The sequence below is a fragment of the Pelodiscus sinensis genome, chromosome 5 (assembly GCF_049634645.1).
Source record: "Pelodiscus sinensis isolate JC-2024 chromosome 5, ASM4963464v1, whole genome shotgun sequence".
Lineage (NCBI taxonomy): Eukaryota > Metazoa > Chordata > Testudines > Trionychidae > Pelodiscus > Pelodiscus sinensis.
The window spans coordinates 110,269,617-110,295,709 of NC_134715.1; the positions used below are offsets into that span (position 1 = coordinate 110,269,617).

At 41.2% G+C, this 26,093-nt stretch overlaps 1 long non-coding RNA gene across 3 annotated transcripts in view; it reads right to left on the minus strand.

Annotated features, from left to right (window-relative positions):
• The window catches only part of LOC102454236 (uncharacterized), a 137,527-nt gene that overhangs the window by 44,912 nt on the left and 66,522 nt on the right, over nucleotides 1-26,093 (minus strand). For all 3 annotated transcript variants that reach the window (XR_012904375.1, XR_012904376.1, XR_012904377.1), the window contains exon 3: nucleotides 18,766-18,982. This is a non-coding gene — a long non-coding RNA (uncharacterized LOC102454236). The remainder of the gene's footprint in view (nucleotides 1-18,765; nucleotides 18,983-26,093) is intronic.

The following is a 26,093-nucleotide window of genomic DNA, read 5'->3' on the forward strand; positions in this document are numbered from 1 at the left end:
GTCTCTTCAGGCCAAATCGGACCTCTCAGTTAGGCTTTGTCTACATTGGCAATCAAGCGGCAAAGCTTTTGTCGTTCACGGGTTCATAAAAAAATAACATGAATGACAAAAGCTTTTCCTCAGCCCGTTTTAGTGTTAACAGTGCTTTCCTGCTGACAAAGCAAACACTGCTCATGGGGGGAGGGGAGAGTAGAAGTTTTTTGTCTGAAAAAATGCAGACAAACAGTGTTTACACTGTCCAACTTTTAGCAACACAAACACTATGCATAATTTCATGCAAATTTTGAATATGCAATTGCATTCTACATTTTTAACTGTGGCCTTCAGTGTTCAAAGTAATGCCAACTTCTAAAGCCTTAAAGTCAATAAGCTATACCTTCATTTGTGTATTTGATTAGAAATTGTAAGTTAAGTTAACAAGCCAACACACTTTCTTTATTCCACCTCATCTTTATTGAAATTAAATTATATACATGGATGTAAAGAAATGTGTGGTTTTTTTCCTCATTTGATTCCTTCCCGTGAAATATAAATATGATGGTCCCTGGATGAAGAAAAGGAGTTCAATCATTTCTTAGTGGTTATACCTCAATTCTGAATTATTGAAGCAAAAGAATATGTAATCAGCCTCAATCCACTTGCATAACACTCTCTGTATAGTGCTCTCTGCAAGAGCAGTTTGCATAAATCAAGGACCATATAGCAAAAGGCCCAAAATTCTGGATTATATGTCCAGACGGAAGAATAGTTATTCTAAACTTCAAATTTAGAACACCATAAGAAAAAGCCAGGGGAAAAAATTCCAGATGAGTTATTTTATTTTATCTGCTCATACATCCTCTAGATTATTGTATATAAAACATATTCAAAATATTCTCATAGAACTTCACAAGCAGTGTTGAATGGCTCATGAATTTTATGGTTTCTTCAGTATTTAAATTGGCATCGTTCTTTCTGCAGAACATCTTATTTATTGACAGTGGAATGGAAAGGAGTTCTCATTTATTAAATTCTACATCTCCTTTTATACACTAACAAGACAAGAAGGAGGATCCTAGGGACAATCTGGTGTTCGGGTGGCTATTTTGTGGCCGACCACCAGGTTTCCAGCTACATAACTGGATGGCTTAGACACGGTAGTAGGATTTGTAAACTAGTCTTCCAAAACTAAAGCCTTTCACTTTTAGGTTGGAATCTACTTCCAGGTTTATAAGGACCAAAAGTCATCGTTATTTGGTGGCCAGTCAGTAGCCTATGAGTTGATGTTTAACTGCCTCCATTACTTCAAAGACAGTCTTAAGAACACCATTAACAAGAACTAGCATAGAAGGTAATGTGTATTATTCAAGCCTACATCTAAGGCCCATTTCAGCACATGAGAGAAGTTTAACCTACTGTGAAGAATAATGCATTTTTATATCCCTTTCACCTTGAGGGTGACATCTTAAACTGTGGTATCTTAAACTTTATATTATGCTTTGGTTCTTTAAAAGTTGACATTTTAAAATGGGGTTGATGGGTTAAGTGGCACAATGATTCTCACTATAATTTTACCTTTTAAGAACTTCGTTTCATTCCTGGGTTTATTCTGGTCTCAATGTTTATCCCTGTAATTAGAACCATTTAATGATATCAAATGATGAGCTGACTAACAAAGAGTAGATAGATTATCAGAGTTTCAGGAAATGCTGGCTGTATTTAAAGAAGAACTTTGTGGTATATTTTAAAAAGCATTTTTGCATAATGAATTGTTCATATACTATAAAGCTTGATCATCTAGCCCAGAGTTTCCCCAACATATCGGTCGGGACCCAAATATGGGTCACCATTACATTTCATAAGGGTTGCCAAATGTCTCCCTAGGTGTCTCTGCCTCCCTTCCTCCTCCCATTTTTGAATTGCCCTGGGTCATCAAGTCTTACTGAATTGTCAAAATGAGTCCCCATCTAGAAAAGGTTGGGAACCGCTTGCCTAGCCTAACAAGCTATATGACACAGGACTTAACTCAATTAATTTGTGTTTGCATATTTCTAATCTAAACTTGATTTTTAGATTGCTAGTGATGGACAGCAACTGTTGAAATTCTTGATAAGGCCCTGCACAGATTGTCAGAAGGTCTTGGTTCTGTTACTGGCTTTGCCACTAACTAATGTGTGATCTTGCACAAGTCACTTCCTCTCCCTGTTTTAGTTTCCCAGTCTATAACATGAGGACAGTGCAGTGCACAGAGTTACATTTTCTGAGTAAATCTGAACACTGAATAGAATGCCAGGATAAAACCAACTCTGTAGCAATACAACTATGAACAGTCAGGGTTCCTGGAATTTCTGCAGCAAGCAGTTGGAATGTAATAATATTTTCTATGTTCCCTTGAAATGACCCAAAATCTCAATGATCCTGACTAGAAGAGGGAGAAAAAAAAACTTAAACACACACCAGCTACATACCAGACACATTTCTTTCTCCAGAAGGAACAGCCTGCATTCCAGCTCCCTCAGTCTCTTATCCCTTCTCCAACACTAATCAAGACTGTTAGGTGCAGTTTTATCTGTGGACAGAACTGAGTAGAAAATGCCTGCATTTGTAGGGACTTGGTCCATAGACAACACCAATTTTTGAATAATCTAGTTATTTCTGTCTGCTACAAGAGGATGCAGTGTGTCTCGAGTGAATAATGATAATCTTTACATTGGCTTTAAAACTTATTTTAACCTGAAACTTGCATTACAAAATAAGTGATTAAAAACACAAACTGTTCACATTTGCTTATACATTGTGATGCACAAAGTTTGGATAATTGGACTGAAGCTTGTTCATTTCACTTGTTCATATCACAACTGTGTTACTGACCTCAGTGCAGGGGGGAGCCAATAGAAATCAATGCATACAAGTTCAGGGCCTTAATTAGCTTCTATAAAAGCTAAACATTGATTTGGAAACTCCAATAATAATTATATATGAAATCTACAGCACTTCAATTAAAGGGAAAATTTTACACCACTATTAAACAATGTGGCAAAAAAAAATGCTACTGAATAACTGCATGTCCTTAGCTAACTAGTAGTGGCAGAAACAATCCAGGCTGGTTTTCTAGAATGGATATCTGCAATTCCTTTCAAATCCTTGATACAGCCTAGACCACACAGTGCTAGTTATTAGGGCAATTTGGTAAAACGAATGCATGAAATATCTCTCTCGAACATTGTGAATTATGAATGCATCATACTGTGTACTGGTTATTTGAGAGACACAAATTGAATCTTCCTAAATAAGCTATGGTAGCATAGATTAAAGTAACAAAAAGCACAATCAAAACAATATACTTTGGGCACTGTTGTATACAATGTATATATTGCAAATTCTAACTTTTGTGTCATGATAAGCATATGCTTCATGTTTGCAGAATGTATTTTCACTTGCTAAGGTTGTCCCTTTCACTGAGGAATCTTACAGCTACTTCTAACAACTCAGTGATGTTTACTCAATATTTATGCATTAAAAGTGCTGTTAATTTGACAAATTACAGAATCTTTTCAATAATGTTTTACATAGATTTTATTATTAATGTATATACATGGATAGAAACCCCTACTGCATTTTAAAGCAATTGGAGTGTTGCATGACATAAAAACAAACAACCTACTTTCAGTGGCCAATGCTCCCATTACTGAAAGTACACTACGTCTACATTGGCAAGATTTTGCGCAAAAGCAATTGCTTTTGCCCAAAAACTTGCTGCCTGTCTACACTGGCCGCGAGTTCTTCCTCAAGAATACTGACGTTATAATGTAAGAAATCAGTGCTTCTTGCGCAAGAACTATGATGCTCCCGCTCAGGAATAAGCCCTCTTGCGCAAGTGTTCTTGCGCAAGAGGCCAGTGTAGACAGGCAACATGAATTTTTCACAAGAGAGCATCTACACTGGCACGGATGCTTTTGCACAAAAGCACATGCCAGTGTAGACGCTCTCTTGAGCAAATACTTTAACGCAAAAACTCTTGCGTTAAAAGTATTTGCGCAAAATCTTGCCAATGTAGACGTAGCCTAAGTTCCGGATACACTTTCACCTATAACACACTTAAACACCTTTTCCTTACAGGATTTGTTTTCCTTCTTCCTCCATTATTCTTATTCCTATTCCCCATTGCCAGCCGTTGCTGTTAGTATTTTTATTATATTCCAGCTGTATCTTAAAGGCCTCAACCTAAGATTACTTTAAATTCACATTCAACTATTCAATACTTCTTTAATAAGATCCTTTCTACCTAACAAATTAGCATGATGTAGATGATGTAACATAAGATACAAATTGAACCTATACATCCTCTATATTCTGATGTTGCCTCCTTTCTAAGAAATATCATAATTGCTGGAGCCACTGTTTTTAATCACATTCATTCAAAGAAAATCAGTTTGCATAGTTGAGAAATGGGTATAATTTCCACCAAGGCTGAAAAGATGCTTGGATACTTAAGACCAAAGCAGACTCTGAAGCGCTTCAAAAAGACCTCACCAAATTAAATGATTCGGCAACAAAATAGAAAATGAAATTTAATGTTGATAAATGTAAAGTAATGCACATTGGAAAAAATAATCCCAACAACCTGATGGGGTCTACTTTAGCTACAACTATTCAAGAGAGATCTTGGAGTCATTGTGGATAGTTTCCTGAAAACATCCACTCAGTGTGCAGCGGCAGTCAAAAAAAGCAAATAGAATGTTAGGAATAATTTTGAAAGGGATAGAGAATAAGACAGAGAATACGTTATTGCCTCTATATAAAACCATGTTACACCCACATCTTGAATACTGCATACAGATGTGGTCCCCTCATCTAAAAAAAGATATATTGGCATTAGAAAAGGTTCAGAAAAGGGCAACAAAATGATTAGGGATTTGGAATGGGTCTCTTATGAAGACAGATTAAAAGGACTTGGACTTTTCAGCTTAGAAAAGGGGGGTATATAAGAGAGGTCTACAAACTCATGAAAGGAGTGGAAAAAGTGAATAAAGAAAAGTTATTTACTTTTTCCCACAATATAAAGATTAGGGGTCACCAAATGAAATTAATAGGCAGGAGAGGGATCACGTGATGATTACCTCTTGTGTTCCCTCCCTCTTCCCACCCTGCCAGGGGCATGGGTGCCTAGCGAAAAGGGGGGGCAAAGTGGCTCCCCCACCCTCACAGCAATTATGGTGTGGGGGGAAGGGGGGAGAAGCCGAGAAGCATTCTGGCCCCACTCCTTCTGGATTAGGCCCTGCCCCTTCCCGCCCAGGCAAAAAATTATGAGTCTACTATACATCTTATCTTGGGAGCTTTAGCTCATGAAATAGCTTCTCGTGCTTTTTTAGCTCTGGAAGACCCTGGTTTAATCTTTGCTGCTGACTAAAACTTCAGCCATTACATAAGAAGTCCTTCATAAATAGTCACGTGATAGATATACTCTATTCTGAGGTTTGACACTGGTGAAGCTTTGTTGCAGGAGCTCAGTCAGTGGGGTGGTCTTTCTTGGCATAACTCAGATTTGGAATATCCATTAGTTGTGGTCAGACTTGTTTCCCCCAGTGGAAATTCTTCCCCACTGGAAACTCTGACAGGTTCCACTTGCATCAATTAACTGGAAAACTAGTTGCCACAGGAGCCAATATTGTTCCAAACCATAGTTTCCAATTAGAACTAGCAGAATTTTTTTAGCTGGAATTTCCAGAAGGGTGGAATGGTCAGTACTTGACCCAGATGGTATGTCGAGAACTGAGCCCTCCTGGTTTGATGCCACTGCTTGTGGGTTACTTGGTGATAAATGAATAATACCAGAAATGAAATAAAGTTCCATGAGGTCTCCAAACTGTATCTTTCTATTTAGTCCATAGCACCCATCTTTTGCCATCAGCAACCAGCCATCCTTTATGGCTGTAGCATTCTCCCACTCTGCAGTAATTGCTAGTAATATGCTGATTAATCTAAGTGCCTGTGAATGTGATGGAGTGTGGTAATGTAATGCATCTCAGTTACAATTTAGTTCTCTCACTCTTGGTGTCTGTGTTTAACTGGAAACTGCTTGCAAATTCACAGAGGGCCTGTGTATGACTGCAAATACTCTCCTCAGTCAAGTGTTGCCATGAGTGGACATATTTCATTAAATCTGTGGTAAGGAGTCATCAAGGAGTGTTGAGGAAGGTTTTAGATGGTTTTTTCCTCTGGTAAAGCTGAAGGCAAGACTGAGTCCATCTACACTGCACAGCATTGGCAGCTGCACATAGGCTACATAACTAGACACCACAGAGAAAACCTTCCTTACTCCGTCAGAAAAAATGCTCATATGGGTTCAGAGATCATCAACTTGTCTTCTCTGAAGACAAATATGTATTCAAAGCAAGATCTTTGTTACCTTTATACTGTCTGGATTCTAATAGGGCAGAATAACTGAACAGGAAGATCGAGATCCCCTGAATTATTCAGGGTAGACTGGAAAGACTTTTGGGAAACTGGAAGTTTATTGCACAACCACCACCATTTGGAATTAGAATATGTAGCTCAGTTTGTATTTGACCTGCTTTAACTTCTCTACTACACGCATCTGAAGAAGAAGGTTGTGCCCACAAAAGCTCATGATGCTATTTATATATTTTTGTTAATCTCTAAGGTGCTACAGCACCACTTTTACTTTTTTTTTTTTAATTTTTTTTAAGTCACAAGCTAACACGGCTCCCCTCTGAGACTTCTCAACTCTCATTCTTTTGTCCTAGGGTATGTCTACACTACAGCATTATTTCAAAATAACTTATTTCGAAATAACATGTCTAGACACAAAATTCATTTTGCTATTTCAAAATAGCGCGTCCACACTGAGTGGACACTGAATCGCATTTAAGGCCAGCTGAAACTGGTTCCAGCAGGGCATCAGATCAATAGTTACTTTGTGTGGCTGCTGCCTGAGGTTATCTGAGGCTTGTGCTTAAAGGGACCCTGGAGGACTCTGGTCCTCCACTAGGGCTCTCTGGTCCAGTCACATCCGCGGCTGGTTCAACCTGTGCTATCGAATGACATGGTGTCAGACAGTGGCTCATTCTAATCCAGCAAAAATAATAGGCACAGAAAATGCCAGTGTTCATCCCTTCTAAAAACTTTCAGTTTGTTCAGGCTGAGTGGAAAGAGGGCTTCATCAGATTCTCGGCTGCATCAAGGCTTACCCCAGAGCAGCAAAGCACAGGCTAGCTAAGTAACATACAGTGGGCAGTGAAGCTGAAAATACATACAAATTATTTGCCTTCACTAAGGAAAGAGAAAAGAATTGTTCTGACATTCTTAGAATTCTGAGCCTTTTCGAGACACAGAGAGAGAGAGAGAGAGAGAGAGAGAGAGAGAGAGAGAGAGAAAGAGAGCGCGCACACACATGCACTATAGCAAGGCCCAGAAAGTGCTAGGAAGGCATTATAAAGACCTTTCATGAAATAGCAGAGTATCAGGACGATGGTACTACTAGAGATGATTCCCAAGGGTTTCTGCAATACATGACCCAGTTATTTGGATTCTGCACTGGGGCCTCAATTCTCCCTAAGCATGGAGGTCTTGTAATCAATTTGTTCCCCTCATCAGAGTCTCTGATGTAAAAATCAAGCATACATGAGACATAAATATGGGTCTCTAACATAGGTGTCTTTAACTTAATGTAGAATAATCAGTGATGCAGAAAGAATTCAGAGGAAATACTGGCCTCTTGTTTACTGAGGAAAGCTGACTCCCTCTGAACAGCCTCCCATCAGCTGCAAGAACTGGATTGCTGAAGTTGGAGAGAACAAACTGTGCTTATGTATTATATTAGATTAGCTTTAACCTCTCAACTCTCATTCTTTTGTCTTCTATAATAACTACAACAGGCTTATATTATTAGACGTTTTCTGGAATTGGAGGGAATTCTATGAGATATAAAAGGATTTACTGAGGGATGAAGAAAGTCATCAGGTTATAATACATTTATAGATGCCATCTTAAACTCCTGAGGTTCACATGAGCTTGCCACACTTTTCAGCTCTGACATTAATCTCAATGTAGGGAGAGTTTCCCCTTTGTAATACAATTAATTTAAATGTACAAAGGAGAAACTCCTAACAGCTTCATACTCTGTCTTAAATTAAATGGAAGAATAACCAAGACCAGGTATCAATTATGTTTTTTATTTCAAAAGAACAGACTTTGGGAAATTTAGAGAAATCAACTGGAGGAAGAGTCTATATTCCAGAATATATGAAAGGATTATATATTTATATATGAAAGGACATAAATATGGAGGGCAAAGCTTTTTTAATAAATTAGTTTAAAGATAAGTCAAGCTGAATTAAATCTTGCCAAGGAAATTAAAATAGTAAGGGGGTGGGTTTTTTTTAAGCTATGATTAATAAATAGAGACTTAGGATGGATGAAGTCAGGCTGCTATGCACAGGGAGGGAATGAAGATAATTTAGGTCTGGCCCCAAAGCACCATGGATACTTTGCCTCAGTTGTCAGTGAAGATGAGAATATGGAACATGGGTATGAAGGCAGAAAGGGTAATGGAAGTGAATTTATAGAAATGGAAATTACTACAACTGAAGCAGAATTAAAGTTTCAGTATCTTAATGTGCTCAAATTAGGGGCAGAGAATAATTTCTATCCTACAATTCTGACAGAACTGGCACATGAGATTGCAAGTCCACTTGCAAGGAATTTTTTAATGAATATCTCTATTTGGAAATAGTACCATATGACTGGAGAATAGCTAAAATTGGACTTTCATTTCAGAAAGGGGTGGGGAAGTGATCTAGGCAATTATAGACTTATTAGTCTGATCTCAGTACAGTAAACTCTATTATCTGACATGTTGCAGGAATGGGGAGTGCCAGTTAACTGGGAGTTACTAATTAAATGCCAATTTTCAAAGAATTGGAATACAATAAAATGAATCAAGTGTAAAATAGCACACAGGTACTCACCAATCCAGTAATAGTGCTGCACCATAGAGTGGTTGGATTCTTGAAGCACTTAGGTGTACACAGGTAACATTTTCTGTATAGTAGATCCTTATAACACTACATATTACTATGGGCAGAATATGGTGTACATCCACATTACTAAACATATACTTAACACTAATATTAAACTGAACATAATTTAATCTTTGATGATTCAGAAGGCATTTCAGGATTTTGCAATGCTTCGGGGTCATTGTTATCAACATTAGTTATCATTGTAGACGTAGAAGGTGTAGGAGATTGGACTGAATCTGTAATGACCCTGTAACATACCCCAGTAGCTGCTTTTTTGAATAAATCCTTGATTTCAGCTTGCTTACTTGTCTTCTGCCTCTTTTGCATAAAAGTAGAGCACAGAGTATGCAATTGCATAATGTGCTAGATAATATACTAGTCCAGTGAAGATTTGTACTGAGAAGAAATCAGAAATGTTGGTTAATAGAGTGCAAGATAATAGAGCTTTTACTGCAGTATGTAAGGTTTTAGAACACATTGTTTAAGAATGAATAATTAAATTCATGGAGCTAAACAGAAAAGAAGGAATAATGGAACATGGATTTACTAAAGATAGATTGTGCGAGACTAACCTGAGATCCTTCTTTGAGGAAAAGAATGGTTAAGATCAGAGCAATACACTAGAGCTAATACTGTACTTGGATTTCAGTAAAGCAATTGACAGTACCACATGGGAAATTATTAATTTCATTAGAGAAGAAGGTGATTAGTACAAGATTTTTAAGGTGGTTAAAGGAAGAAGGCAGCTGGTTGTGCTGAAAGGAGAACTATTGGACTGCAGGAGGCTGTTAGGAGTTCCTCCAGGACGAGTTTTGGGACCAATCTTATTCAGTATCTTTTTTAATTACGTTGACACAAGAAATAAGTGTGCGCTCATGAAACCTGTTGATGATACAAAATTGGGTGGCATTGTCAGTAGAGAGAGAATGATCAGATTATTGTGCAGGAAGATCTGAATAACCTTGAATTACCGGAGTAACAGAAATGGGATGAAATTCAATAGTACAGAGTGTAAGGTCACACACTTGGGATCTAATAATTTCTGCTATAAGCGGGGGTGTCTCATTAGCTGGAAATGATAGAGAAGAAAGACCTGGGTGCACTGGTTAGTCAGAGGATGACTGTGTCACCAATGTGATCCAACTGAAAAAACGGGCAAATGCATCAGGGGAGGCACTTCTAGCTTGTATAAAGTAATAGTGGAGTGCAGGGTATGTACAATTTTGGTATCCCATGTTCAAGACAGAGGGATCCAAATTGGAACAGGTGCAGAGAAAAGCTATAGCGGGATCAGGGACATGGAGAGCCTATCTAATGAGCGGGGACCGGAAGAGCTTGGCTTGTTTAGTTTAGTAAAAGGAAGGGGGAGAAGGGATAAATGTGTCAGGGATTAAATACCAGGGAGGAGGAAGAGCCATGTAAGCTCAAGGAGAATGTTGGCACAAGCCCAAATAGGTATAAACTAGCTGTGCACAAGTTTAGGATGGAAAACAGAAGATGATTTCTAAACATCAAAGGCATAGAACTATAGGAATTATGGGAGCAAAAACAGCTTTGAGAGAGAATTGGAAAAATGTGTGCAGGGATTGTATGATGGGACTGCTTGCTCTGGGTCTCACTATTTGCCACATGTAGGATCAATAAGGAACCTTCCTTGGGGTCATATTGTCAGTCACCTTAGAGGGAGGAGGGGATTGCCTTCCTCTGCAGAGTGGGGTGTGGGTTATTTGCCGGGATTATCTGGGTATCTCTCATTTTAATCAAGTCCCTGTCACTGAAGGGGCCTTAGAGAAGGTGCACCTCAGTTTCTCCTATAAAACTATGTGTCACAGGCAGAGAAGTCTGTTGAGGGCTGTCATATGAGTTAATTTTAGTTTCTGGGTTTACTGGCTTGTGATATACAGGATGTCAGACGCGATGATCACTTCTGGCCTTAAATTCTACAACTCTTCTACAAGATTATGGAATGGGTTAAGGACGGGCTGAACTAAAAAAGTAGAGCAGCAGTGCTGTTACCATCTGGTGCACAGGCAGCTGTATTGCTAAAAACAAACACAAAACAAGTTTAAAAGGCACTAAAAATGCCTTTTAAAAAGACACTCTGCTCACATTTAAAGATGAGAGAAAGGAACAGGGAATATTAGTGCTACAAAAAGGGGATGAAGAAAACAAATGGAAGGAATTAATACGAGAGTTCTATCATATCCTTATTTTCTATCATAAATAAGGTTAAAGATCTCTTTTTAAAAATCCATGCAGAAAATTGTGGAGACAGCTGCACTCTTTGCCCGCTGATCCATCTTTCAACCAAACTAGGTTTTCATACCCAACATGGTGCATCTACACAGCACCCAAAGCTCGAAATAAGATACACAATTTGAGCTATGCAAACTGCATAGCTTATTTCGCATCAATTTTGAAATAGCGTATTTCAAAATTTGGCACTGTCTACACAGCACTTATTTAGAAATAAATTGCTATTCTGAAACATCCCTTACTCCTCGTGGAATGAGGTTTACAGGGACATCAGAATAGCGAGCCCGTTATATTTTGAAATAACGAATGGGCTCAAAAGTTGCAGAATAACTATTCTGGGATACCAGAGGTATCCTGAAATAGTGCTGCAGTGTAGACATAGCCCATCTGAGCTGCTTTTAAAGAGCCACCTGGTCTCTTAAAATCACCACCCAAAAAAGTGTTCCCTTTTTTTTGTACCTGATCACGGGCCTGGAAATATTGAGTCATGCCTCAGTCCAACTTTATGGTACGGAAAGTCTGATTCTCTGGTATGGCACAGCTATTTTGTACCTACAAGCTCTAGTCCTAGCCTCATTACTTCACATCCAGCCAGCTTAGCTAGCCCAGACTAAAAACATCATTAGGTGCAGCACTTATTAGCCTATTAACTGTTATCTGCCTTATTTCAGCCTACTAAAATATTTGCTTTGTTTTAGTTAATTAGCAGCTTTATTATTTCATTTTTGTTTTTCCTTTATATAGATTTAAATATGCTGGTAATGCAAGGGGCCTGCAGAATTCATTTTCTGTAAAATGGCTTAAAGCAGTAGATAATCAGTGAAATACTTGTTTGTGATTTTCCATAAAGGGGTGAAGCAAGAGTTTGTGGTTGGCGCAAGAGTTTATTTTTTGAATCCTGCCTGGAATTTAAAGTATAAATCTGCTAACATAGCACTAACGGTTATTTTGAATTTCCTGCGCAATCACAACAGATGGAGGCCCTAGACCACAACCTCCCGCGCTTTCTCTGTGGCTCCAAGAAATTATCCAAGAAAACATCAGTCATTCATAATAAATATTCATAAGATACCCAAAGATTTCTTCTAAAAAAAAATGGTACCCTCAGAAATCTTAGGGTGCTAGGCCCAATTATGGAAAAGGGTGGTATATCCGGAACATTTTGGCGCCAAAAAGGATATTTAGGCCTAGGGATTTTGCGATATCGGGGCTGCTGAACCAGTGTCACTGAAAGCAGTCCACTCTGGTGTGTTATTTTGTCAGGTCAGAGAAACTGAACACTTATATCTAGCTCCTTCTATAACTGCTTCTTTATTTTCTTAATTTTGCTTAAGTTTGCTTTTAGGAATCCTACTAACACTTGCGCCCAGGTCTTCCAAGGGAAGGGAAGCCACCCTTCTCCATCAAACCATGGGCACCTTGTGTGTGTAGGAATTATTATTATTACTCCTTGTACACTTAGATAAGTTTTAATTTGATTGTGTTAATGACATCTTGGGAAGGAATTCAAGTAATTTGTGTTCTTACTGTTGTTTTTTTCATGGTAAGCATTATCGTTATTCCATTAGCAATAAAGCGGTTTTCTATTTAATTCCCTGAGTTAAAGTCTGGTTGCTGTTGGTCACCTGCCAGTCCTCAAGATAGGGAACCTTGTGGTTCCACTGAACTGTAAGTTGGGATAGAGGACAAACCTAGATCTTTTCCTGATCAGATTGGTGAGACTTACCCATCCAAATTTTACTAGAATCCTTCCCAGGTTACACAATTCATCCACAAAGATTCAGTTGCAGAATCTTGGCCTTAAGGCTTTTCTTGTGCCCCAGAGAACTATAGCCAGCAATTAAAGCACATGTTTGGCTGGGTTTGGGTGCTCTTATTTGTGAATGAGTGTACTAGATAGATTTATATCATACCTCTGTTACAACTCTAACTTGTCTGTCTTAATATTTGTTTTCATCCCCCTGAAAATGGCTCAAGTGTCATGCTAAAACAATGGACTCCCATAAAACAATTGGCACTCCCTGCTTCAGAGTACTTTAAATCATTTATTGCTATAAACACTTTTAACATTGTCCCACCACCTTGGAAAACTGCCTTGCACACCTGTAGATGTGCCTTGGAAAAATCAGATTATGAAACATTGGTTGCTTGGTCTCTCTCTGCACAAATAAAGTAGGATAGAATTAACCTTAAGTCGACTTAAGGAATTCAGTTTACTGATAAGATTGGAGTGCCTCCTGACATTGAAGTTTTAGTATAGCTCACAGTATAGTATTTCCTCCCATCTGTGATCATTACAAATGTCTATTATTAAGTCTTTAGTCTGTATTATCTTCACTCCTGCACTGAGACATTTATATTAGCAGCTATTATTGTCTTTAAAAGACATTTTTATTCTATCACTTAAGAGTTTGACTAATGTAACTATTAAGCATTTTGTCTTTATTTCTGAATCTTTTTTCAACTGTTTCCAATGCATTCCCAGATAACATTTCAGTCCAACAACTCTACTTCTAGAAACTAAAATGAAAAACCTTATAAAAATAAGTTTAAAGTTTTGACAAGGTGACAAAAGTACGTACATTTCAATTTAAGGATTTCAACTTCATTATTCTCCTAAAACATTAATTTATAGTTTAGAGGAGTAGTGTGGCCATTTTACAACCCTCTGAATTAAGTAAAACACTCAGAAATATTACATACATGGAGGCAGTTTAAATCCCTGTCAACTGTGAATCTAGGCGTCTAAGACAGTCACAGTGGAACAATACATTTGTTTTCAGACACACAAGTAACGCTACTCAGTTTCAGCTAAAAACAAATGGGGGTGAAGGCACCAGTGTCTGTCAGACCAGATTTGATTGCTGGATCATGGCTTAAGGGACAAAGCAGAGACAGACACGGAAGGCAATAAGATTAACTTTTTAGAATTTAGTTCCTGCCATTTTTCTGTGAGAGTTACAGATCCCATGGTACTTTCTAAGTGAAGGCAGACTGCTTTGATGTCTTTGCACATTGATTGCTGCTTTCCAGACAAAGAATTGTCTGTCTTTCAATGGCAAGGAATTCTCTACCTCTATGGATTACTTAATATGCGTTGGACTCTTTTGAGATTAAAATTATTATATAACACACAAATTATTTGCTGAAGAATTTGACTTTGACAGAGGTGGTCTTGGGGTTAAAGCATGGGGCTGAGACATGAATCTAGGTTCAAATGTTGGCAAAGCTTGAGTTAGGCACTGAGATTAACATAAGAACAGCCGTATTGGGTCAGACCAAAGGTCCATCTAGCCCAGTATCCTGTCTGCCAACAGTGGCCAGCATCAGGTGTCCCAGAGAGGGTGGACCGAAGACAACGATCAAGTGATTTGCCTCCTGCTATCCCTCTCCAGCCTCTGACAAACAGAGGCCAAGGACACCATTTTATCCCCTGGCTAATAGCCTTTTATGGACCTAACCTCCATGAAATTATCTAGCTTCTCTTTAAACTCTATTATAGTACTAGCCTTCACAGCCTCCTCTGGCAAAGGAGTTCCACAGGTTGACTACACGCTGTGTGAAGAACAACTTTCTTTTATTAGTTTTAAACCTGCAACCCATTAATTTCATTTGGTGTCCTCTAGTTCTTCTATTATGGGAACTAATAAATAACTTTTCTTTATCAGCCCTCTCCACACCACTCATGATTTTATAGACCTCTATCATATCCCCCCTCAGTCTCCTCTTTTCTAAACTGAAAAGTCCCAGTCGCTTTAACCTCTCCTCATATGGGACTCCGTTCCAAACCCCTAATCATTTTAGTTGCCCTTTTCTGAACCCTTTCCAAGGCCAAAATATCTTTTTTGAGGTGAGGAGACCACATCTGTACACAGTATTCAAGATGTGGGCGTACCATAGTTTTATACAGGGGCAGTAAGATATTCTCAGTCTTATTTTCTATCCCTTTCTTAATAATTCCTAGCATCCTATTTGCCTTTTTGACCGCCGCTGCATACTGTGTGGAAGTTTTCAGAGAACTGTCCACGATAACTCCAAGATCTCTTTCCTGATTTGTCGTAGCCAAATTAGCCCCCATCACACTGTACGTATAGTTGGGGTTATTTTTCCCAATGTGCATTACTTTACACTTATCCACATTAAATTTCATTTGCCATTTTGTTGCCCAATCACTCAGTTTGGTGAGATCTTCTTGGAGTCCCTCACAGTCTGCTTCTGTCTTGACTATCCTAAACAGTTTGGTATCATCTGCAAACAGATTCCTATGCCTGGGCTAGGCAATGGTAGATGCTGACCAAAAAGGTATGTATGAAGCACCATCCATCTCCTGGAGTGAGGTCATAAGCCCAAGCTTCAGGGAGAACCCTAGCTCTGCTAGTAGTTCTCAGCTACGCATGCTCTCCTAGAGTTAAGCACCTGTCCTATTTTAGCAAGAACCCATGGAAAAAGTATTCTTCCCTCATTATGCTAACCACCGGACTTAGAGGTCTCACTAGCAATATGCGACACCCCCCCCCCCCCCAGTTTAAGTCCCATCTCCACTTGGAGAGAAAGGATTGGAATGGAGATCTATTCCCAAGGGAGCTTTTACTGCAGTAATTTGGATGCTGAGTGAGCTCAGGCACTTATAGGCTTTAGTGGGAGACTGTGCATTGCAGTGTTTCCTAAACCGAGATTCGAGCATCAGCCCCTATTCCTTTTGTGAATCCAGGCCTTCAATTAAATTTTTCAAAGGCACTTGGTATTTGACAATTATGCTTCTTAGTGTTTTAAGGCACTTTTGGAGATGTAAGTTAGGCTACAAAATCATCCAGGCACTTTAGAGAAGGTGACCCTTAATCCCTCTCTGCTACACTGCAAAACAGAAATAATCGCTCTTTTCTCCCTCACAGGGATTCTGGGAGAACACATTCATTCATGTTTGGGAAGTGAGGTGAGGAGGGCTATATGAATATCTGGCTGGATAACCTCTATAAAGCACAGAAGTCAGACAAATATGAAGAGGTTTCTGAGGAAAAAAACAAGACTGCTTTAAAAAGGGGAAATGAAATGTAGTTACAATGCCAAGCACAACATAGTTTTGATAACCATGCACAGGACAATAAGAGCAATAGGAAAAGACATCCAGTGTCTTTATATTAGCCAGATGATGGATGCCTTCAAGTGAAATCAGTGGGTCCATGAGCAACAGATTTGCCACTATCAATACTATTATTTTCATACCAACCCTTTTCTAAAGTTTATCAATAAAACTAAAAGCTCAGGAGGAAAAAGAAAAGAAATCTTATTTTTCTGCTCTGCTGGAGATTGACAGTAATTGATCAGGTGACATCACAGCTGAAAGGGTCTACGCAGAAATATACTCTTGTAACTTTCTCTCAAGCACTTAGCAGCAGCAATGAAGGTGTTCCATACATCTAGGTGGAGAGTCTCATGAAAAAAAATTGAAGATCCACCCAGAATGCAGGGGGAGGAGGACACAAAGAACTCCTGCTCCAGTTCTCTTATGTAGGCAGGATTCCCTCTCCCAAGCATTCTATTAGACAAACAAGGGAAACTTTTTTTAAGAGAAGCAAGAACACAGAAGCTGAAAGGGACGGGGGAGAGAAATCAGCTATTAATATATTGAAAGTCAGGTTAAATCACTCAGCAAAACTGTAGTGCTCCATTCTACTCTTTCCACACCAGTCTCTCTCCAATAGGCAAGGGTCCAATGGCCACCCACCTCAAACCCACTCAGAGCCCAGACTTCTAAGAGTAGAACCCTCTGCAAGTTTGGCTTTGGTCTTCTTGAAGCTTCTTTCCAAGTTCTACAATGAGGTGCCACCACCTGGCCCAGACTTTTAACTCAGCTCAGTTTAAGTTCTAAGTGCTGGAGGATCTCACTGGTGTCACCTCTACTTTGCTACTGCTCCCTTGGTTTCTGTTGGGGAGGCCTCACTGAGCTGTATTCTCTCAAGGAGTCCTGTAGGTACCACAGAATCCTTAGCAGGTAGAAAACAAGAGCTTTCAGGACAATAGCTCAGAGTCCTTGCTAACTGGAGATGACCTGCTCATTGTAAACAGAAAGTTCTTCCCCTTTTAGAGTTCACACTTTACCTCTCTAACAAAGACCAAGTCCAGTACATTTTTGGGACTTTGAAGAGCAACTGATGGATTTGTGGGTAAGAAAGACAGGTCAGTGATGCTGCTGATAGCAACTTATTTACCTTTCTACCAACAGAACAAGCAAAGAGCTCCTATAACTTAAACTATATTTTGAGGTTTGAATGTATAAAGAACCTATTGAACATCAGCAAAATAGGAGCAAAAGGTGTGGCAATGGGCTATTCAAGCAAACACTTATTGTCACCTCATATTTCCAGTGTGCTTTATCTACTTCCCTTCTATCTCACAAAACCAGAATTAAATTCTAGGGCACATGAATATCAGTTATTCCATGCATTTGTTATACATTAAAACAATCTATCATCAATTAAAAGTAATATGAACCGATGAACCTAGAGAAAATAAATCTAATGTGGTTATGAAATAAAGTTTCATAACAGATATGTTCATTATTCATGTACTATCCTGCTGTCAAAGATCCCATGCACATACGGATTTATTGCAGCTTTCCTGGAAACTACAATTGAACAAACATACTGTATGAACAAACTGTTCACACAGCTGTTTCAAATCAATTAATCTCAACATAAGCAGTTCTTGGACCAGATCAATATTGCTTCAAGTGAATCCTTACTCAGATCATGTTCAAACAGAGAAGCCTTAGCTAGAAAAGCAAAGACTGAAGATTGGATTTGCCAACAGTTTTTGCAGCCCACTGGAGACTAAAGAAAATCTCAATCTATTTAGAGCACTCAAACTGGGGAACTTTTACATTATTGCTCACATTATCTAAACCCCTGGGGTATAATGTTGAGAAATATGGGAATTAATGATGATAATATTCAAAAGATGACAGACAATAGTGTAAATTTAATTAAGAATGCTTCCTTTAGTTTGTAAAACAGGACCAGTGATGAAGTAAGGCCATGGGATACTGGGGAAGTATTTCTTCCTTTCCATTGATCATGTAGCAGTATTATCAATGCTCTGTTGGAAAAATCTTGCAGGGAAGAATTCAGAGGGGACAAATACTCTTGAGTTTCAACTCAAAATTCCCTGCACATTGTGGCATCAGGGACTCAATGTTTCTCTCTAAACCCACAAATGTTCTATCCCAAGAGCCACACAGACTTGAACAAACCTAAAATGGAACACTTGTCTACATTAGCAAACCTCAGGCCCCTGATGCTGCCTATTCACTGGAAGCATGTGTGTGTGACTGCCCCATAGATCTCCTCCTCTGGAGCCAGTGCATCTGTACCCAAGTCCTGGGGACCGGGAGCATTCCCCCGCCCCGGGATGGGGGTCCCGTGGGCTTGCAGCCCCTTTTGCCCCATGCGCGCCCCCCCCACCCCCGCCCCCGCCAGCCTCTGTCTACCTTTTGGCTGCTCCTGCAGCATGGGCCCTCAGTCCTGGCAGCTTGCGTCCGCGTTCCTGGGGAGACCCTTTGGAGGTCCGGTGTCCGTCCAGTTGTCCTCCTCCTAAGGCTGCAGTCCACCCCGGCCTCCGTGGTCCGCTGCCCAGGCAATCAGGTCATCTCCCGGTGCTCGGGTCCCCTGGCTCCGCATCCCTGGTGTGGTCACCACTTCCTCAGTCTGCGGGGGGCAGAGGAGGTGGTTGAAAGCAACACCAGACCCTGCTGTCTTCCCCCCCACACACTTTTTCCTCCTCCCTTCTGCCCTTATCTGCTCCCTCCCAGCGTACCCCCGCCCACATCCCGCTCTGCCCAGCATCCCCGGGTCCTAATGCCTGCTGGCTTGACCCCGGGGCAGGGTGCGCATGCGTGGCATCCCCGGGCGCGTTCTCTTGCCCTGCACCAGCTGCTCCACCCACGCCGCAGCCCACTGGCTCCAGGCCGCTGTCAATGTGGGGGTTGGATCCCCCGTCACAACATCCCCACCAATTAGAAAAGGCCAGTGAGAGAGGGGTTTGGGCTGGCCTAACTGTGTGTTTGGCTGCTCAAGTTGTGCTGATTCACTACAGGTAGCACACATCCCCCGGGAGATATTAACTACAGGTTGAACCTCTGAAAACTGGCACTCTATAGTCTGGATTATGGATGCCCCTGGACCAGAGAGTCCAGGAGACTTATGTAGGAGGGCAAGCAGCCCAGCCAGGGGCAGCGGGGCCAGGGCTGCAAAAGTGCTGGGGCCGGGCCAGAAAACACCCGCAGACCACAGCAGTGAGGGGCCAGCATGGTGTCAGGGACTAAAGAAGCCTGTCTGCCTTTGGAAGTGTGGGGCTGAGAACTCTGGCAACCCACAAGAGTGCAGAAGTCCGCAGCAGCACAGGGGCAAGGAAACATGGCAGCATGGGGCTAGGGGCTGGAGAACTCCAGATGCCCATGGCAGCCTGGGGTTGGGGGATCAGCAGAGCAAACAGCCTGTCTGAGGAGGGTGTAGACGGAGCCAGAGGCAGGAGGCTGGCTGGCTTGGGGACGGCTGGCTCGGGGCAGAGGACACCACCCCTGGTCCAGAAAATTCTCTCATTCGGGACTGGTCAGATCCTAGCGGTACCAGACCAGGGAGGTCCAATCTGTAGAATCATTGTGGCCTGATTCTGTACCACTGAATCAATGGGAGTTGTGTCTTTTCTTAGCATTTCCATATTTAATGAAGTTTTGTAAGTACACTGAATGTAGAAAATGTGCAATACTGATTTTGAAATGTATTAGATCAGCACTACAGTAATATATGCCTCTCTGGTACACACATTTCTTAAATAATACCTTTATTCTCACTCTGCTGTTTGTACTGTACACACAAACACACAAAAAAAACTTTAGTGGCCTGGTTTTACATGTATCTCATTTTCTAGATCCGTCAGGCTCCTGTTTTATCCTAACCAACAATGAATGGAAGATGAATTTGAACCATTAATATCATCTCTCTCTCTCTTTTTTTTTTTTTTTATAATACAGGAAAGTATTTATAGTTCTCTTCATCTATTGAGCAAGTATAAAAGAAGCTGCTGCTCACAGAGTTTGGTAAATTCCACTAAAATGGAGTTTGCTTATGCAAAAGTCTTTTACAAATACAAAGCATGTACCAAAAAGCAAAAATATTGCCACAGGAAAAAAATTGACTGTGAAATCCTTAATGTACATCACATCCACTGCCTCAAGGATGGCTGTCCGGGCCCTGAAATCTAGCCACAAGACAGCAATCAAACCTGCAGTCAAAAGGAAGGCAAATACCATCATAGTTCTCAATGACAAAGATTATGTGACAAAACCAGCTGATGACTCTCTGACAATCTTCTATAAAGGACTCAGGGACAAGACAACCCCACCCCGCCGTTCTCCCCAGAATTTAAGGATAACCTCAAATCTTTCCTCACACAACCCCAAGAAAAACTCTATAACCTTATCCCCCATGAATTCACCTCAGGACTTTGTATCCTTTCTAAGATACACAAATAAGGGAACCCAGGCAGACCCATCACATCTGGCCAAGGCACTCCTGCCAAAGAAATATTGGGATCCCTAAAAACCATCCTCAAACCACTCACCACACAAAGGGCCAGCTTCCTCCTGGATGCAACTGATTTCCTCTAGAAACTCCACTTCATTAGATGCATGGAGTGAAAGAAAAAGAAACAGATAGGAGGGATACAAAGACGGGAGTCTTACCTCAGAGCCAACTCAACCAGGCTGGATGCTGATAACTAAAGTGGAAAATTACTTTTTGTAATGAGAGCCATTTCAAGCCCCTATTCAGACCCATTCTGATGTCAAATTTGCATCTGAATTCCAGCTCATCAGTTCACATGGCTGATTTTGAAGTTTTCCAGCTTTCAAGTCTGTAACTGTGAGTCCAGGAAGGCTAAAATATTCTCCCACTGGTTTTTGTATGCTACCATTCTTGATGACTGATTTTTGTCCGTTTATTTTGTTACATAGAGACAGTCTAGTTTGTCCAATGTACGTGGCAGATCTGCCACATAAAATTCTCAGTCTTTAAGGTGCCATTGGACGCTTCAGAGGAGAAAGTGCAGAGTATATACCTTACCATGCTTAAAACTGCCTTCACCAAACTATTTGTTTTCACCAAACTAGAGACTCTATCAAAGAAACAGATCACGTCATAGAACAGTGAGAACCTGTTTCAATCCTGGGGAAAAAATACCCTCTGACCAAATCTCATATTGTCACCTCTCACCCCATCTGGGAACTCGCATAGGATATTATTGAACAGTTACAGCTCTACTTGATGGAGACCGCTTCCTGAAAGACATCTTTCCCCTGTCTCCCTCTCTGGCCTTCAGATAAACACACCAAACTTATCATCAGAAGTCAGCTTCCCCCTGACAAGGACACATCAACTCAAAGGGGCACCAAACTCTGCCAGATCAACAGATGCAAAACCCGAAGACTTATCTCTGCTACCGATGATTAATAACCCTACCCCAGCCCACAATGGCTACATCCAGACTGCAGGCTTCTTTCAGAAGAAGCTTTTCCAGAAGAGATTCTCTGGAAAAATCATGGATGGGATCCTCAGGGAATCCATTCTGAAGCACTAGGAAGAGGGGAAAGTGATCAGGAATAGTCAACATGGATTCACCAAGGACAAGTCATACCTGACCAATCTGATTAGCTTCTATGATGAGGTAACTGGCTCTGTGGCTATGGGAAAGTCAGTGGATGTGATATACCTTGACTTTAGCAAAGCTTCTGATACAGTCTCCCACAATATTCTTGCCAGCAAGTTAAGGGAATATGGATTGGATAAATGGACTGTAAAATGGACAGAAAGCTGGCTAGACCGTCGCGCCCAACGGGTAGTGATCAACGGCTTGATGTCAGGTTGGCGGTCGGTTTCTAGCAGAGTGCCCCAAGGATCCATTCTTGGACTGGTTTTGTTCAATATCTTTATTAATGACCTGGATGAGGAGATGGATTGCACCCTCAGCAAGTTTGCAGATGACACTAAGCTAGGGGGAGAGGTAGATACGCTGGAGGGCAAGGATAGGGTCCAGAGTGACCTGGAAGATTAGAGGATTGGGCCAAAAGAAATCTGATGAGGTTCAACAAGGACAAGTGCAGAGTCCTGCCCTTGGGATGGAAGAATCCCAAGCATTCTTACAGGCTGAGGACTGAATGGCTAAGTAGCAGTTCTGCAGAAAAGGACCGGGGATTACAGTGGATGAGAAGCTGGATATGAGTCAACAGTGTGCCCTTGTAGACAAGAGGGCTAATGGCATATTGGGATGCGTTAGGAGGAGCACTGGCAACAGATCCAGAGAAGTTATTATTCCCCTTTATTCGGCTCTGGTGAGGCCACATCTAGAATATTATGCCCAGTTCTGGGCCCCCCACTATAGAAAGGATATAGACGCATTGGAGAGGATCCAGGGGAGGGCGACCAAAATGATTAGGGGGCTGGAGCGCATGACCTATGAGGACAAACTGAGGGATTTGGGTTTGTTTAGTCTGCAGAAGAGAAGAGTGAGGGGGGATTTGATAGTAGCCTTCAACTTCCTGAAGGGAGGTTCCAAAGAGGATGGAAAAATGCTGTTCACAGTAGTGACGGATGGCAGAACAAGGAGCAATGGTCTCAAGTTACAGTGAGAGAGGTCTAGGTTGGATATAAGGGAAAACTATTTCACTAGGAGGGTGGTGAAGCACTGCAATGGGGTACCTAGGGAGGTGGTGGCATCTCCATCCCTAGAGGTTTTTAAGAGGTTTTTAGGATTATTCTAAGAGGGGTGGGCGAGGTTCTGTGGCCTGCACTGTGCAGGGGGTCAGACTAGATGATCATAATGGTCCCTTCTGACCTTAAAGTCTATGAGTCTATGAGTCTATAAGTCTCGGCTTGATAAAGCCCTGGCTGGATTGATTTAGTTGGTATTGGTCCTGCCTTGGACAGGGGGCTGGACTTGATGACCTCCTGAGGTCTCTTCCAGCTCTATGGTTCTAAGAGATCTTCTGAAAAAACTTCTTCCGAAAGAGAGCATCCACACTGCCAAAGTGCATCGAAAAAGCGATCTGCTTTTTCGAAAGACAGAGTCCACACTGAATGGACGCCATCTCACATTTAAGTTGTGATTACTATGGATGGAGTGGCCACCAGGGCACTTGTGCTTTTTTCTCTTTCCTCTTCTTTCAAAAGAACTCCCTCTTCCCCGTCCACACATGCTTTTTTCTGAAAGAGCTCTTTCAGAAAAAGGCTTCTTCCTCATAGAAAGAGGTTTACCAATGTCGGGAAAACACCTGTTCTTTCCATTTTTTTTTTCCTGAAAACGCGATTGCAGTGTGGACGTAAGTGATTTTTTTTTTAAAGAAAAACAGCTGTTTTTCCAAAAAAACTTCTGTAGTGTAGACATAGCCAATATATCTTTTAAGATCCCTGGATCCTACATATGTCTATTGCAACAAGTGTTATCTGCCTCATCCTGTGCACTAAATGACCCCCAATAACAACTATGCAGGTGAAACAAGACAGTCACTGTGCATTTGAATGAACTTACATTAAAAAAAAGTGAGGACAAAAGCCACCACTCATTTTCCAAATCATTAATAAAAATACTGAATAGTATGGAGACCCAGGAATGACCCCTCAAGCCATTATTAGATATGCCTTCCCTGTTTGAAAGTGAACTATCACTAACCACTCTGAGAATGGCCTTTCAGCCATTTTTTGCATTTACGTTTATAGTAATTTCATGGAGACCACTGTTATGTTGTGGGGAGTTTCACAGTATAGGAAGAAATCAGTGGAAATGCAGAGAGCTGGAGTAACTGCAAGTGTCCATTTTATTGCATAGCACAGAACTAACTAAGCCCAGACTAGCTGGGCTGACCCCAGTGACCTACTCAGATCTATATCTACAACCCAATATACAACATATTGCTCCCCCCCTTAATAAAAAAGTCCCTTTAAGGAAACAAAAACTAACTATGAAATGAGGGTAGACCACCTCAAGTTCCCAGCTAACCCTGGGGATTATTTTGCCCCATCTGTGAGTTAATCTCAATTGAAGGTCCAGCCGTTGAGGAGGCCTCCTTTCTCTAAGTAGATTACGATGGACATCCGGCATTCTCGCACCCGAAGATGTTATGGGTGCAGGCCTGACATGGGGCTGGGAACTTGAAATGTGAAAAGGTGAGGCTGTTGAATCAGCCTGCTCAGGGAGGGGGTTATTGTTCGCTGCTAGTGGTGATGGAGGAGGAGAGTCAGGAGCAGGTGATTCTTGACACGGTAGCTCACCAGCAGTGGGAAGGATGGGCAACTCAACTGGAGATGTGCCTTGGGGGCAGGAATAACCTGTCAATAACTGATCTACATGCCGCCACCAGATGAGATCCTTCACAGTCCGGACAGTATAGGAAACAGGTCCTGTTTGAGCAATAATAGTGGCAGGGACCCATTTAGCTCCAGGAGCATAGTTCCGAGCCAAACTGTCTGTCCAGGACTAGCGGTTCGATCTTTTGCTCTGGATGCACACCTGATGACTTGACCTGGCTACTGATGTTGCACAATTTGTCACAGTTCTGAAGGTTTCAGCAAATCAAAGCACATGCGTAGCTGATGTCCCATCATTAGAAAAGCTGGGGACACTTTGGTTGTAGCATGAGGAGTGTTTCTGTAGGATACCAAGAAGGTGTCCAGACTCTTTTGTACGAGTGAATGTTCTCTAACTGATTTCAAAGCTTGTTTCATTGTCTGGACAAACCTCTCAGCCAATCCATTTGTGGCTGGGTGATATGGTGCTGAAGTGATGTGATGGATCCCGTTTGCTTTCATAAAATTTCCAAACTCCTGAGAGACAAACTGTGGACCGTTGTCGCTCACAAGTTGTTCAGGAATACCCAAATGACAGAAGATTCCCCATAATTTTTGGATAGTACTCCCAGCAGTAGTGGAAGGCATTATACAGACTTCTGGCCATCTGAAATGAGCATCTACCACCACCAATAACATGCTACCTTCAAATGGGCCAGCAAAATCAACATGAATACGTTGCCATGGTTTTTCAGGCCAGTCCCATGGGTGTAGAGGTGCCAATTGAGGTGCATTCCTCACACCCTGGCAAGAAATACAAGCTCTTGCCTTCTCTTCAATGTCACTGTCCAACCCAGGCCACCAAAAATAGCTTCGTGCAATTTCTTTCATGTGCACCATTCCAGTGTGACCTGAATGCAACTGCTCTAACATCTGTTGTCTCAGTATTTTTGGAATAATGACACGCATTCCCCACAGCAAGCACCCTGAACGGTTTATAACTCCGTTCTCCTGGACATGTAGGGGACAGGGTCAGATGAGACCTGAGAGTTCCATACAGATGTTCCACGCATCACTAGTTCCATTACTTGGCACAGTACTGGGTCAACACAAGTTGCTCTCTTAATTTGTGCAGCAGTGACGGGCATGTTCTTCACCTGTTCAAAATAAGAGATTTCCTTCTGGCCACTATCTTGATGTTTGCCTGGCAAAGGGCAGCCTAGAGAGAGCATCTGCATTTCCATGTAGAGTGGCTTTCTGATATCTGATCTCATATGTGTGTCCTGAAAGCCACAATGTCCATCATTGTATACGACTAGTAGCCATTGGTGGAATACCTGAGTGTGGACCAAAAATTGCCGTCAGAGGTCGATGGTCAGTGAGAAGTGTAAACTTCCATCCAAACAGGTACTGGTGAAATTTCCGAATTCCAAAAACGATTCCCAACGCTTCACGTTCAATTTGCGCATAGTTAGTTTCA